Source organism: Amblyomma maculatum, chromosome 1 (assembly GCF_055883805.1).
Source record: "Amblyomma maculatum isolate TAMU_Amacu chromosome 1, ASM5588380v1, whole genome shotgun sequence".
Taxonomy (NCBI): domain Eukaryota; kingdom Metazoa; phylum Arthropoda; class Arachnida; order Ixodida; family Ixodidae; genus Amblyomma; species Amblyomma maculatum.
Window position 1 is genome coordinate 10,043,716 of NC_139344.1, and position 16,690 is coordinate 10,060,405.

The following is a 16,690-nucleotide window of genomic DNA, read 5'->3' on the forward strand; positions in this document are numbered from 1 at the left end:
GTGTTGCGAATTTCTTGATGGCAAGGAGATTTTTCGTACTACCCTCACCAACTGAAAGGACCTCTGCTAATGCTAAATCAGCGTCACTACATGGCTCAGAAGCAGACCCCCCGGGCTCTACACTTTTGACAAAGGCTGTACCACGAAGACCGATGACTTTTTATGTAAATATGGATATGTAATTCCGCTGGCCCCTTTGCTTATAACCTCATACCCACGTTGGATTGTTGAGATATTTTTGGCCTGCAAATGCGCTACATGACATCACGTTATGTTCAAACCGTGGATTCCGTAATCCCCGGCTCATTTTCGGCTGTTAAATTATTTGAAATTGCTCAGCCCATTATATCTCTGCGCTACTTGTGATCCGAGAAAAGTATTGAAGGTCCATTATTATAAGCGCTCAGGAAGACTGAAAAGGCAGAAGACGCAGCTTCATCTAGTAAGAAGTTTTTAGCGATAACAGAGATAAACCACAAGGCGACACTCACAAGCACAGGGCAAGCGCTAAATGTGTGTGCTAAGCGATAGTACTGACATAAAAAGAGGTCCCTGCGTGTATATGTCGCCTTTTTTGTGGTTGGTCTTGGTTTGCACTAAAATCCTTTTACAATATCAACGTGTAGAACTTGACCAAAAAGACGTTTTAACGAACACACATTCACAGGACGAAGTGATTGATCGTGCGTGTAAGTCAGCCGCTTTCTTTCTTTCTTTCTTTCTTTCTTTCTTTCTTTCTTTCTTTCTTTCTTTCTTTCTTTCTTTCTTTCTTTCTTTCTTTCTTTCTTTCTTTCTTTCTTTCTTTCTTTCTTTCTTTCTTTCTTTCTTTCTTTCTTTCTTTCTTTCTTTCTTTCTTTCTACTGTGCTTCCAAAGTATGAATTTGCACCAAATTTCCCCATTTCTGAGTGTAACTCACAATACCAAGAATGCAGGCGGGCGTGTTCTTCCTATTTAGAAGGGCATAGATGTATCCTCGCGAAGCAATGAATTGGACTTCGTACCGGCGCCTGAAGCAATAACGTGGCACAGAAATTCGCCTTCAGATGATTTGCAGTGGCCAGCCGCGCTGTGTACAATCTGTTGTCGCAATTTCGTGAGACTAAGCCCATGACAGGGAATAGTGAACAGGTGTTTGTTTTAAAACAAAGACAACTAATACAGATGTATGGCACGCCAGTAAGCAATTCCCAAACATTTCGTTCAGGTATTCAGGGGGTGGGGCGCATCATTGGAAACCCATATTTGTCCGCACCCCTACTATATAAGCAATACCCACACCTCTACTATGTCCCCTCCCGCCCTCCCCCATCCCCTGTCCGCAAGAATATTTTAATATAAGTGTTGCAAACTCTGGCGCCATGGCATATCTATTCTGTTCGAGACGTATACAAATAGCACCTTTCAGTTAGATGTGGAATAAGTGGGTCTTCATCACGTAAATTGCTATTAGAATTCGAAACCTGTGCCACGTGTAACCAGAATTAGTGTAAATTATCACGGCACAGGTAAAATTATCCTTGATATTGTTTCAAGCGTATGAAACCTCAGAGAAGGAAAAGGAAAAAATATTGGGGTCGCTCGTTTGCTGCTCAACCATGGCTCCGTAATTAGGGCACTTGAATGCTCAGCATAGGGACGGGGTTTCGAACCCGGCCTCGGCGGCCGCTTTTCGACGGAGGCGAAAATCAAAGCGCCCGTGTACTCTGCGATGTCAGTGCACGTTAAAAAAAAAAAAAAAGAAAAGAAAAAACCTAGGTAGTCAAAATTTCCGGAGCATTCCACTAAGACTTCCCTCAGCGAGCCACTTTGGAACGTTAAACCGCGTGAACCAAACGAAACCAAATCAAATCGTTCGTCTGCTGACAACGCGTGCACCGCTGGTAAAGCTTAGGACACTAATTTAATTACCAGTGCTAGAAATTACTGCATGGTTTATAATATTAACATCATATGCTGCTTCAATGAAAATTTAAAATTTCGTTCACGTGTCCCGCGCGGAGAGCAACTTTACAATTAAAGTGCGTGCTTATTACTCCGCCTGTATTTGACATATGGGTGTTCGACACCTTCTTAGCGGTCACTTTTCAACGTATCCCAGTGCTGTGATTGTTTAACAGTATTTTCTCCCTTAGTGCCCAAATTAGGATGTAATTATATAGCACCGCAGTTCAGCAGACTGTCAAAAGTGCTGCTTATTTGCTATTTTTGCAATACATTTACCAGCCCGCTAATGATGCAAATCATCTGGTTTAGGTTTGCTTCCCAGTCTATGCACAACGTTCTCAGTGGTGGCGAACACGCGAAAATTATTGGATGTTGCTGACAAAACTGACCCCAGTCATCGTCTGCAGTTTCTTCATGGGATACGATTCTTCTCCGTGGCTCATATCGTACTAGGCCATATGTATGGCGTCATGTTTGACGTCTGGGGTGAGTCTTTTAGAATGACCTGATCTGGATGTTTGTTTGTCCTACCTGCAACGACTCAAACTTCCTGCTAATAGCACAAATTGTTTAGTTATTCCTGACGCAAACATGGTCAGTTGTCGTTTCCAGTTCCGGTTTAGCGCAAGGTCTACAGCAAGGCTGTACAACATAACTGAGTTGCAGGATTGTTGGTTGTCAATCATTAATTGAAACGTATTTTATTCCGTTTTGTGTCATCAAATACGTTTCCAGGTGCATGGCTCTGGTTTCCCCCGATATTCAGTTAGCTCAAAGGCAGCAAAAAGTGTTTCATGCAGCACATTTTTAGTAATCACGTGTGAACAGAGTTTCTCGCCCCTACAAATACACAACATTCATCGGTGGCAATTCATTTTAAGCGATGAAGTATTAATTAACTAAGGTAAAAGGGCATGAACGGGGATAACGGCGGTTCCTTGTCGTTGTGCCCTTGCGGCATTGCACATATCCACGAGAGGAAACAACTGTCCAAGCAGAGAACAGTGGCCTTTCAATACCACGCAGAAGTCGGACAGAGAGCAAAAAGTAAAAAAAAAAGCGAAACAAAAATACAAAGCAAAGAGAACAAACATTTTCATATGAAACGAAAACCGAGCATAACCTTTTCAGAATGAAGGGTAAGATGGATGAGAAAAAAAAATATGATGGAGCCCCAAGGAATGAACTTTGTGAACAGCGCAGCAAGCTGCCTTGATCGAGAATAAGTTTGGAACTATAAGAGGCAGCTCTAAAACTTGGAGAGATATTCCGTGAAAAACTTTGCAAAGGGAGGCTCAAAGGTGACATGAAAGCAGGTAGAGAATGATTCAACGTTTCAGTGCCATTGCAGAAAGAGCAAACAGCTTAGGAAAGAATTCCTACATCTGTGCAGCCAAAAAATACATCCTAAATCAAAATTTTGGCAACAGTCACTCGCATTGACAACAAGAAAATTGAGACAAATTTTAGGTGTACTTTAGTTAACTTGAATAATGAGAGGGGAGTAATTACGAGTTAGTGTGCGTCTGTTTAGAAGCTGCTTGAAATGACCACTTGCCTACATTATAATGCAAACATAAAATAAGAGCTTAACAGGCCGCTCAAGGAAGACACGAAGGAAAAAAGGTGGTGGAAACGTGTCAATTCTGTTGTGGCGGAGGATACATACAACCATGAACTGATCCCGAGGCATGCCAGAGAAAAGAAAACACGCGTAATACATACGTGCGGACTGGAGACGTGAAGGCTGCACAAACTGAAAGGGTATCACTAGCAACGATGACATTACATTCTTCAGAAGCCAAATTTCTGATCATCATAACGAGGACAAGAAAAGAAATTGTATTGTGAAAACAAGACTGTACTTAGGTAAGTGGAGAAAGAAAGCGCAGACCATGCCATTATTAATAAATGCCTACACAGGTCTTTTTTCTTCATTGTGCAGGACCAGTAGCAAAATACTCTGCGATGACCATTGCTATTAATGCTCTAGTAGATGGGACTCAGGGTAACCGCAACAAGTAAATTTTTATGATTTATAAATATATTGTGAAAACAAAAAGATTTAAATTGAGATGAGGAGACACTGCCGCAGCGATAAAGCAACACACGTCGACCTGTAACTGCGTGGGAATCATCTAAATGAAAAATACCTTAAACCAGCATAATGTAACTGACAAAAGTAAATCTGTAGAAGAATGGAATATAGTTAACAAATGAGAGAAATAATTTAATTACTTTGAAAGGCCCTAACTATAACCTTTTGAAATCAATTTTTAATGATCGAACACCAACGTCATATTCATCACAAAACTAGGTAATTCAAGGCGTAGCCACAAGGTCTGCCTCTTGATAAGTAGAAGAGGACAAATATTGTCAACAACCCACAATAACCACAAGGATGGAGCCAAACTCAAGGTTGGAGCAGATGTAAAGCTTATAAGTCATAAGAAACGTATCTTGGTGGCATGCTTGGCCTTCTGCGGCTGATACGAGACAGTAAAATGTAGTCGCGTGTCCTTTTACACAAGATGTGTTCGATATGAGGTTGGCAGTGCAGAGATACATCGCGCCCTTTGGAAATAAATCCTGCTTAAGAAAACGAAGAAACCTTCCAAGCACTTAAGGAAATTCATCTAAACGATCTCCTGATTTATGTCTTTCAGGACGCCATCTCTTCGTGTTTATAAGTGTTGAACATTGGGCTAACATGATTGTGACTGCTGCCTTCAGCAGTGTTGACACGATGCATTTTCTCAGGCAAGTAAATTGTATACACTAAGAAAAAAATAACCAACAGATTTCGCCATTTATGGTACGTACTGAGACTCTAGTGTGATAAAAAAAGGCTGTAGCGGGGAACTTTACCTTTATCATATAACACACCTTCCTTGTGGCGTTGTTTCCCAGGTTACTCTTAAAATAGAAGAGCATATGCAACAGTTTCGTAGGAAGCGCAAGTTTGTGTTTATTTTATCCGGTTCTCTTTTGACTTCGAAGGTTTTCCCTTGCAAGACATTAGCTACAATGTGCGATTAGAGAATAGTGGAAACGCTGTTTATTTACTCATCTGCTGGTTTATTTGTTTACGTATACTGCGGGCTAATTGTGTGACCATGCCGTATTGAAGGTAAGATACGTAAACCGTTATATTAATTACTTGAAAAACACACAACGCAAACTTTCAGCTGCATTTTCTGGTCGCCGAATATATTCCGAGGTGGGAGTTGGGACGTGATCTCTACAGAGGAAAAAATGTTACGCAAAATTATAATCTTGGGGAGCTGAAATGAAACAAAGTAAAATCTAAATGCGCTTGCCTTAATCATAAACATGTGAAAAGACATTTAACTACTATGAATACAGCATGCACAGACGATGCTGACAACGGGCTGGGTTGCCTATGTTGGGTGAAAAAGTTTTTTAACTGAATTGAATTCAGGATATATCTCGACCAATTTTCGTCATGAAAGGCGAGGTTCTATCGAACCGAGGGAATGCCGATCTCGAAGTAGCAAGATTTGTTCTTGAAAGCCTTAACATCTAAATCACATATATGCTCATTGTATTGTTTTGCTTTACAAATGATGCTAAGGATAGAGGCGGTACATGTAGGATTTAGGAAAAGAAACAAACTTTCAACATTGACATAGTAGTCCTTTGAAGGAATTATAAGCCTCCAATGTAAACTCAAAATGGCCAGTAATATATCACACAAGATCCATTTAGGCCGATTCGTAAATGTTAAAGAGTCCAAGCAGTTACCAAGCAGCATTTAACGAACAGACCAGATCTAGTTGTTCCACTACCGCGACTCGATTTCTTGAAGGCTTATTTACTGTTCGCAAGGTTAATGTGTGATCGCACACTCTGAGGGGTAAAGTGGTTTATTGTTATGAATTACGGAACGAATAATACAACTGACTGCTTGATAGGAGGAACTATGTGTCAAGTGGCACACTTGATACAACCTCTTCTCGACCCCTTTGCTGTCCTTGCAGCGGATTCTTGTTGTGCTTCACTGTCACGACAAAAATGGACAACGGGCCCATTGTGTTTTTCATCGCTTTGCTTCGAAGATTGGTCAGGTGAGAGTCTGTAGCTCGAATCTTTGCAGTGTCTGTGTGATGACTACTACAGAGATGATTCCAATGCAGGGTTTGCTATACTTGAAGTTGCTTTACAGTCTACATAAATACTGTATTTATGTATGCTTTAGCGCATTTTTCAGAATAATGATGTGATTGTGCTCAGCAGCTTTATACTAACTTCAATAGAACCTGTTGCATATATAAGTGTGCGTTACTTCACATCAACACTTTAAAAATATTTGTCGTTGGACTGTGTCTAAAAAAGTACAATAAATTAATCAAAAGTTTTGAATTTCGATTTTGATAAAGCCATGGTTTAAAAAGAAAGGCAGGAGTTTGCTGCACAGTTTTTACAGACGTGTATAAAAGGTCGACATTACCCTTTTTTCGCTACGTAGCTTTCAGAATTATTTCTTAACAAAGTCTGTTTCTTGAGAAAAGTGCATGCGCCGACAAATGTTTCCTTTAAGTACACGCTGGTTTCGTGGCGCAAAAGTGAAAATGCACCAACGTATCTAACTTCTCTGTGCACACTTCAAACTCGCCGTCAACGTGAAGGTGAACCTAGACCGACTTTTGCAAAACTGAAAAGGCGCGAAACTCACACCTCTGCGGATACCTCAAAGGCTCCGTCACGCGTGCCGATGCAGGAATGAGGCACCCTTGAGCGCGGTATGCATTTAAATAGCCCATCAAATCTGTTTACTAAATAAAGAAAACGCGCATGACCAATACGTATCCCCCATCAGCCCTCATCGCAACGCAGACGTTTTAAGCTACCTTGATTGGCACCAAATATACCCCCCCCCCCCCCGCCTTTCCCCACCTGCCGCGCTCAGTGCATCAGCACTGTGGGTCCGCCACTGTTCCTGACGGCGCCGTCAATGCGTATGTGCAACCAGGCCAGTAGGGTACTTTGCATCGCTCAGTGTGTTATCTCATTCTGTGGCTGACACGTGAGGCCTATTCTCCTTCCGGATGCTTGCCATTTTCAGAGGGCACAAGACCTTTATGCATGAAACCCTCATCTTCGATGACGTCTTCAAATTCCGGATCGCGGCGGTTCGCGGGTGACAATAAGTCCACGGTCATCACAGTACGCTTAGTACGTCCACCCTGTCAGTACGTGCAGAAGTGTCAATTCCACAGGAACGGTTTCAAGAAGCGCTAAGTGTTGAGAGTAGCAATTGTGATGTCGCCGTCAGAACTAGCTGAGCAATGGAGCCAGACGACAAGACAGCGCCGGCAATTGCATGCTCACATCTACTCTCGATTACGGGAGATACAGAGATTTTTATTCCTTCGGCGCTCATAAAGGTCAAAGGTCAAATCAACATCACAAACACGTGGTATATCGGCTTTTTCAAGGATGCGGGTAGTAGCGCTACTGCACTAGAATGAGGGGCGGGATTCCCTAAAACAAGGGGCATAAGTTCGACAGCTGGACGACCCTGTGTAATTATAGCCCCATTTCTCTTACTAGCACCTATTGCAAAACGTTCGAACCTTTAATATTCATCACAATTGTTAGTCCCGTTCAGTATAAGTAATTTTGACTTTAACGCAACACGATTGCCTGGAATCTCACTATTAGGAAAATCACCTAATATCGTTTACGCATGTGTTGCATATATTCTGGGCCAATGATCACTTCGATCCTCAAAAGCTTCCGACAGAGTATTACATAAACAATTACTTAACAAACTAATCCCACTAAATATTGATTGTAACTTACTAAATGGATATGTATCTTCTGCACTTAATCACTCCCAATTCGCGCTGACAGAATTCCGCTTTCACACAGGTGAGAGCGGAGCTACAACCGCATGGTGTTCCAGAAGATTCAATGCTTCGACCCCTATTGTTCCTAATCTGCATTAATGATCTCGTCTCTATTGAGCTCTCATGTTCACCCTTTCGTGGTTGATTGCGTAATGTCTAGAGATGTAACCGATGACAGCGACACTACATTTCTTCAATTAGACTACCGCTTTAGAGAACGCGTGCAAGGAACGTGCACAAGGAGGGGTAATGAACATTAATATTCACAATGGAAAGTCATCGTGGAAAGATTTCCACCCCACTACCGTACGGCATAGATAACATTTCGCTGAAATCAGCCCCGCCGGGGTGGTGCAGTGGTAAGACGTCCGACTACTGTGCCGGAGCACCCGGGTTCGAACCCGACCTCGGCGGCTGCGTTTCGATGGAGGCGAAACGAAGAGGTGTCGTGTGCTGTGCGATGTCAGCGCTCGTTAAAGATCCCCAGGTGGTCGAAATTACTCCGTAGCCCTCCACTATGGCTCCCCCTTCTCTCTTTCCACTTTCACTCCCACCTTCATCCCTTCCTTTACGGCGCGGTTCAGGTGTCCACAGAAATCAAGTGAGACAGTTACCGCGCCTTTCTCTTCCTATAAATAAATCAGTTTTTTTTTAGCTGAAATCAGTTTCACCATATAAATTATTAGGGGATCACACGTCATTTTTCACCTAAACTAGTACCTTCATACCGAACGTAAAGTTAAAAATGCTGTATTTATGTCGCAACGTTTTTACATTCCGTCTGACTTGAAACTATTGCAACATAAATCTTTATTTGGATCCGAACTCGAGTATGCGAATCCGACATGGGACAGTTCCAGCGAGAACCAAATTACGGATGGTCCAAAATAATGCTGTTTATTTTATCTTTTGCTCGGTACAACCACACTGTGAGCATATCTTCGATAAAATCTGTTCTCTGCCTTTCAGTGCTTATTGCGCGCAGACAAGTGTCACCCATTGCCTTTTCCCTCAAATTTTACTATTATCCCGCTGTACCCGATCGCCTCATCACCTCGCCAATTTATGTATACCACCGCATTGACCATCACCACATCACCATAATGTTGATATTCCGTCATGCAACACTGAATGCATCTCGAAATCAGCTGCCACAAAATTCATGTGGCTGGATTCATCTTCACGCAGAAGTTGTTGGCATTGTTAATAATGAGTAGTTTCTAGAGGCAGTACTAACTATACACTAATACCCAGCAGGTGCTTTTTAACACTCTTGTAGCCACTGCACATTTTCTCTAAGCTTGTGCGTGTTTTTACCAGTCTCGCTGTGGAATGCAACTGGCCTCGAATAAATAAATAAATAAATAAATAAAAAAATAAATAAATAAATAAATAAATAAATAAATAAATAAATAAATAAATAAATAAATAAATAAATAAATAAATAAATAAATAAATAAATAAATAAATAAATTTATGCGACAGTGCGCTTGTCGTGAATCTACTCTTGCAAACGATACTGACAAAAGGAATTAGGGCGAAAGAACCGTAAATTGCAGTTCCTGCGACATTCGAGATGATGCCACATTTCATGGCATTTGCGCTTACAGCTCCAGGGTACGTTGAAATGTTCTCTATTTTCGCGCTGCGCATGGTGGTGTTTATTCTATGTTGGACGAGTGCCAACATACAATGCAAAGAATGTGGACGAAAGCGCTTGGTAACGCGCTTTACCTTATGGACAAAACATGCAGCTCATTGTGTACATGGCACGTCACTTTTATCTTCCCTTTTTGTTCCTTTTTCTGCTCTTCTACCCTCCACGCCACTGATGTGCAGTAGAAGGCCAAAAAGCAAGTCCGTCCCCCCGCCGACCTCTCTTTTCTGACTTTTAATCTTTGTTGAAAACACACACATACGCTGTACGCACGTAGGCCAAATTTTCGAGTTCTTAGAAGAATTCCACGAGAAAGATATTTCTTGCCATCCATGCTACATTGCGCGTGCTGCTCTATGCTACGTTTGTACCAGACTCGCTAAGACAAGCGAAAACAAAGTGGCGTTGTCCAAGATTCTTACTATGGTAGGTTTGCTTACAGTAGGAAAACACACATTTTTAGCAATACCAGCAAAGTATTTAGAACAAAATACTCTCAACTGCGGGCTAGGCTGAATCTTTGTGTCCACTGAGTCTCGATAAGCGCGTTGAAGCTGAATAAAGGGCATGCATGGTCCCTAAGGATAAATACAAGCAGTCTCTTACCCGGGTTCGTTTTTTTCTTTTTCCTTACAGAGTGTGCGTTCCGCTATTCTTTGTCCTCGTCTGCTTTTATGCGCTCCCATGTTTCGTCATGGGACCAAATACCAAGACTTATTTCGACAAGTTTTACGCCGAGATCGCGGACGACTGGTGGCGGCTTCTCTTTCAGATCAGAAATTATTCCGAGTTCACCTTCCTGGTAAGCTTTGCGGGCAACCCTGAGAAGGCCGCATTAGGAAGTTCTTATCCCCACTGCTATTCTGTTTATCAGCAATTGAAAAAAAAATAAAAAATCAGCAATCTTAGTAACTTGGAGTGGCGCTTCATGACACGATTACTGTATCGCTATAATTATGACGGCTTCTCAACCACAGAGGCGTGTTCTTTCTTTCTGATTCTGTGAAATGAAAGAAGCAAGTATGAAGCGAAGCCATTCGTCATCGAGGGTGAATGGTTAACGTCGACAGCGAATGATGAACCCTGATGAATCGGTCACGTTGCGGAAGCGAAGCCAAGTTAAGAGCCATGCTTTCCGTTTTGAAGGCCCATCCATCTAGAAGTGATTCACCATCGTCATTCTTACTACCACCTACCACCTTTCAATGTTTTGTCTGCAACTGAAGATCACTTTGTATTTCTTAGGCTCACTACCACTGCACATGTGTAACTGGCATCTAGACCTGGTGGCGAAGTTAAATGTCGCGAACTCTCACTACTTTTGCATCGTTATGGGGCAGTTATAAGTAATTTCCTGGGAGAGTACTGCGGCTATTGTTAGCACTCCGTTTTTTTCTACCCCCCTCCCCCGTTTTCCGCGGCGATATCTTGACGAGACGGCGAGAGATAACATTTTATTTGGCAAAGAAACTCTGCAGATACCATCGGCAAACGCGATTCCACTTGAACTTCAAGCTGGCAGCCCTCTTCGAACACATTCCCACTTCCGTTATGGTGTCAAACAGCTGACACCAAGCAAAGAAACGCGGGCTCACGATGTCCGCGAAGCATGCCAAGCTCAGCCTAGTGGCCGCCGATTCCAGGCGCATGTCACGACACGCTTACGACTTCTTTTTTTTTTTTTTTTTGCCGTTCTGTGCTGCCATCTGTCGTATACTTTCGAACGCAGCAAAACAATATAGCCAGAGATCATGCCGCGGACGCCGCGCCATCTCGGGTCTCCGACGGCTCCGGCTCGAATAAATGAACAAGTGCTTTGGCAGCCTTACCTAAGAGCTTTTCCTCGCATAGAAGGGAGGGCTTAGATTCACGTGAAAGCTTTTTCCAATTTTTTTTTTCTGTTGGTTAATTAGGGGGGGAAGGGGGGGCTTAGAATCACAAAAGTACTGTATATAACCCTTTTGTGGGACCCCCATGCTGGGCCAATGGTGCATGCCTTTTAATTCTAATTATTGCCCCCATCTACTCCCGATAGCTCTCCCCTCCACTAGCTCCCCTCTACAGCCATCATTCAGATGGAAGAAATTCAATGAATAATAATTTACTGGGCGTAAGCGATTACTTTGCGGTGATACCTGTATTTTAGCGCCTAACTCGTCATTTGAAAGAAGAATGTAAGTCGTTTCTTCGTTTCTTCCCTGCAGCCTTCAGTGTTACCAAATATCAGCGTATTAAGTAATTTAGTTAACAGCCACTGCTCACAAAACAGCGAAGCACTATGATTTATAATACGCGAGCAAGCTTCCGTAAAATGACTGCAGCTATAAATTAGTGGATGTAACTTAGTATTGAGCATTCCGCATTTCTGCACTAAAAAGATGGCGCTCTAAATTCAACACGTTTCACGCATTTATGGTCAACCATTAGCACGTAGTAGATGTGTGAAAACGTTCTATAACTCACGTTTGTTCCACACATATCGGTCGCCAACAGCGATGAGACAGAAGATGGTAAAGTGCTAAAGAACGAGTGGAGACGACGTTATGAAATGGCCAGCTAGATGCAGCAAAGTGCGACTGCTACACTGCCTAAATGGTAGCATCCCATCGCTTAAAGCTATGCTTCTCATTTTGATTATGTGGACTAACGTTGAAGCGGCTTTTACACCCTAAGGTGTGATTATGTATTTATATATATATATATATATATATATATATATATATATATATATATATATATATATATATATATATATATATATATATATATATATATATATATATATATACAAACAACTAGTGAAAGCTACTATAAGTGAGCCTCCTTTTGTCGTCGCTAATAAGAAGTCTGACATTTTAATGCACGCGTGGCGAACACGAAAAGCAGTGTGCCGGTAGCCAGTCATTATCAGTTTAATTTGTTCCAGATCTGTGTGATATATGAGCGTGCGTTAAGTTGCCCTGAATATACATTGCACTGTAGCTAAATAAGAAATTTAGCGGGTAGTATCGCTTCTTCCTCCTAATAGGGCCGTTTGCTAGGGCGGATTCCTTCACGTGGGTCAGCTTTATTTTTGACATTCTTGTAGGCTAGATAAATAAATACCGCGATGAAGTAAGTGCGCAGTACGTCAACTCGTTTGGTATGTCTTTGTGTGTGTTCACTCTGCGTGTTCATTGCCATGTCTAAAAGACACACTAAGCTTAGAATGCATGTCCCTTTCTTTTGCAGACGACGCTCATTAACACGTGGAGCCTGTCCGTAGACTTTCAGCTTCGTGTCGTTTCTCTTCTCGTTTTACTGATTCTCAAAAAGTAAGTACTGTAGGTAAAAAAAAAAAGGAGTCGTTTGCAGAGATCTTTGGTCAGTTTGACGAAACTTTTCTGACTTAGGCCCTATTGATATTGCCTTATTTACGAGGTAATTAGAGTTGACGCCAGTCATGAGAGCCACAACAAAACAGTAGGCCTAGCAAGAAGCGCACTCAGAAGAAAGAGGTGACTAATTGGACTGATGAGCAGGAAATACGATAGCGTTCTTACTTTCTCCTTCTTCTTATTCATTTTCATTCGTATTCGCTTCCTTCATTCATGTTTACATAGTATTTTGGTAATTTTCAGTTTTGGCGAGCTGCCCCTTGCCATGGTGGTAACGACCCCTTACCATGGTTGGCAGGTGGCATATATAAAGATGGAAATCCATTAAGCAGGCGCTGTCACCGGATAGTTTTCACCTGCATATCACTCGTAATGTTATCGTAATTAAAAGTCTTCGATATCGGCTCTAGAGCATGGAAGTGTCATTGGTCCAGTATTCAAGATGTCGAATGGAAACTTGGTCATGCAAGTTCCATACTGTGCGAATTCAATGTACTGGCACAAGAAAGGCTGCTATGGTTAGGTGGAGCTCAGTGTCACTGGTGGGTTGTAGTGCTTATTTTTCTTGACCCCCACGAAGGATGATCGTCGAGCTTCCGCGCACAGAAATTTTTCTTTGGTACTTCTTGGCCGTTTCTTGTAAATAGCGAAGCGTTTAAGCTATGAGCGCAATGCCCTGGATGGATTTTCGAGATAGATGAACGCGCGGGTGAACAGGACTAGGGAAAGCATTGAAGCCGAACGATGAACCACTCGCATGTATGTGCTAGGAACGAATTGGTATCCTAGCAAGAAAAAAAATGCGAACCGAGTCATGTGCATGAAGCTATGACACTGGAGAGGGGAGAGGGGGTTCAACGTACTCGAAATGCTGAAGAGATAGCACGTAAATCCTTGGAGAAACGTCTCTTCCTGAACGAGCGATCAAAGACAGCGCACTACAAGTCTGTGTAACAAGAATATCGACGGAAATCGCCCTAAAGAAAACCAGTTTGGCCATGAGCTTAATTAGCAGACGTAACGCTCCACCGTACTAAGTTACTGTGACGGATGGTCATTTTGAATAGAAAGGAACCATTTCATTTTATTCTGCAGAGTAAATATGGTTTGGCGACAGTTATAATATGTGGCAGTAGCCTTGTGCACATGGCTGGTGGTACACTCTCTGTGCAACCACAACCTCTTAAGGTGGTGTGCAGTAAATATATGGGGAGAAAGATAAATGAAGCGCTTCCTTTTTATTCTGCACATTAAAATGCTTTACAGCCGAAAAGCAATGACGCTAGTGGCGTTCGTCACACTCTCCCTGGTGAGTTGCGTCATCACAGCGTGGACTGTGTCAAATGACTCCGAGATCATGCCTTTCATGATGGTTCCCGGCTTCAGGTACAGGTAAGCGCGTAACCTTTGCTCTGCTGTATAGGCTTGACCTAATCATGACTTAAAATAAGCGTCTTGAACAGTTCTTCACCTGATTCTTGCCGTAGAATAGTAGCACGTATTCTGCAGGTGCCAACCTCTTCGCCTGTGCTGCATCGGCGCTCATTCAAGCTGCAAAAAAATTCTAGAGGGACACTTTGTACACCTAATGTACGATTAGGCGAAAGCCTTTGTTTTAAACGCCACTGATGCCTATTTTACTCTGTCTGCTTCTGTTTGCTGTGTGGTGCGGCGTTCGAGGAAGCGCCATATGAAAAGTGCCGCGCGGACGCCTGCATCGAACGCCCGGCGGGGTGAGCTTCGTATATGAGTGATGAGTGAACCGCCTGGTTAACTCATCTGTAATGACCGGACGTGGCGTGAGCGATGACGGCACCAGGTTATGACGTCACAATATCGTGGTATCCCGCGGAATCTCACAAAGAAGTGTGACGCTTCTCGCGGACGCACACACGCAAGCACGCACGGACGAACACTCATGAGCCTATAAAGGCCTTTGCTTTAAAATATGATAAGTACGCAGAAAAGTTCCTTACAAGCTACAAGGAGAGTGGTATTTGTGCTCCATACTTCTACCTTGAAATGCTCATGGCTACCCTCAGGCGATGGTACAGGTGTGTTCTCATAAACCCAAGCACACTTAGGTATTCACTCGCGAGCCGTGGCCAAGTTCTTGCATGGCTGGTTTCGTCATCACGTTGAACCAATTTTGCTTCGGATAAGATATTTCTGCTTTTTTTTTAACAATTATGACGTCAATTTTCAGACAAAGTGTGCCCACTTTGTGCCGATGATGGTATACGACAGCACTGCACATGGTTCTCCAAGTTAGGGCGATCAGTGGACGGCAAAAGGGAAACCTTTTCTAAGCAAAGGGATGATTGCCCATACCGGTAGTATCAGCTAACAAAAAAAAAAAAAAGAAAAAGAAACAGCTTAAGAAGCACGGTGCGCCGTGGTCCTGAAAACAACTTAGGATTCTTGAGAGTCGCGTGGCCTTGTCTGTTGTATAGTTTTCTTTTACCAAAGTTAATTCATCACTGAATTCAAATTAGCTAACATTTCAATTATATACTTCAGGAACAACGTGTCATTGCTGATGTAGATTCTTAAAAATTAGCTAAATAAATTAGCTAAAAGGACTAAATTTTTTTCACCACGCTAACGTTTACGTAACGTGATTTTTTACCGGACTAAAGACAACAGACAAAGAAGTATAATGCTTCCGTGGCTCCACAGCCCCGCTACAGTTGCACGTCGATATGTCTACGATGGTTTCTCCGCCCGCATCAAGCAGCCGGCGCACGTGGCGGTGCAAGTTGTAGCAAGTGCGGCGAGCTCGCTGAAACCATCGCCAACATATCATTCTACAGCTGCAACGTTTCCGCCGTGTCACCGCAGCAGCTAATTTCGTTTGCTCAAACCATGGATGAGAGCAGCGCAGTCATGACGCTCGAATGTAGCAGTAATGCGATTTTGTGCGCGAGCGTGCGTGCGTGCGCCCGCGCTCACTCGTGTGTGTGTGTTTGTGTGTGGTTTTTCAAACTAAATGCGCTGCGGAAATCTCCATTAACATTGAGTTTAAGTTGAATCCGAGTAACGAAGTTCCTGTTCTTTCCTTGGCACAATGCCTAAGAAACAATGTTCAGTAGTGTTCACAGTGCTTGTTTTCTTCAACATCAAGCTGCAATTCTCCCTGAAAAGCCGTAACAAAGCTTTGTTCTTGAGCATGAAGCAGCGTACTCCACATTACACGTCTTCCACGCTGTTCTAAAGCTGCGTCGTCCCAACCCGTTGAATAATCTGCATGCACGATATTTGCTTACCAGAGCCGCTTCCCGCTTATTCAAAAATTAGGAATCCGCTTATGCATGCCTCCTGTTTCAAGCATGACCACAGAGCTACATCGTCCATAAGTGACAGAATTAACGCCCCATTTTCTGTTTTAAAAAGGTGATCGCATTAAAGCCTATGCAACCACCTAAATGCGTAGCAAGTAAGATGGATATTAGAAAGCAGGTAGAAGCAGACTTTAGGATCATTATAAGAATTATTCACCCTATTTTACGGGAAGCCCTTTCCCACATGTTAACAACAAAACGTTTTCGTTACTGTCAATGTGCATGTCGTTTTTGCAGACAAGCACATCCCGAAGGATGAGTAGAGCCTCGTAATACCAAGATAAAAAGTAGGACCCGGAAACCAGTTATAAACTAACATCTTGCTGCTTAAATTTAATGAATTTTTTCTTGCGTTTCTCACAAATGAGCCGGCAGGTGTTCTCACATGTTCCGCATATCCGATCGCTACACGCGGCACTAATACATAGCACGGCCGGCGAAAGAACGCCGCGGATTTGATAGCACCTCATATTATGGTTGGAAATACCGCAGCGCAC

General features: G+C 42.7%; 1 pseudogene; it reads left to right on the forward strand.

The window, feature by feature from the left end:
* LOC146201628 (uncharacterized) overlaps positions 1-16,690 on the forward strand; it is a 48,312-nt pseudogene that overhangs the window by 16,724 nt on the left and 14,898 nt on the right.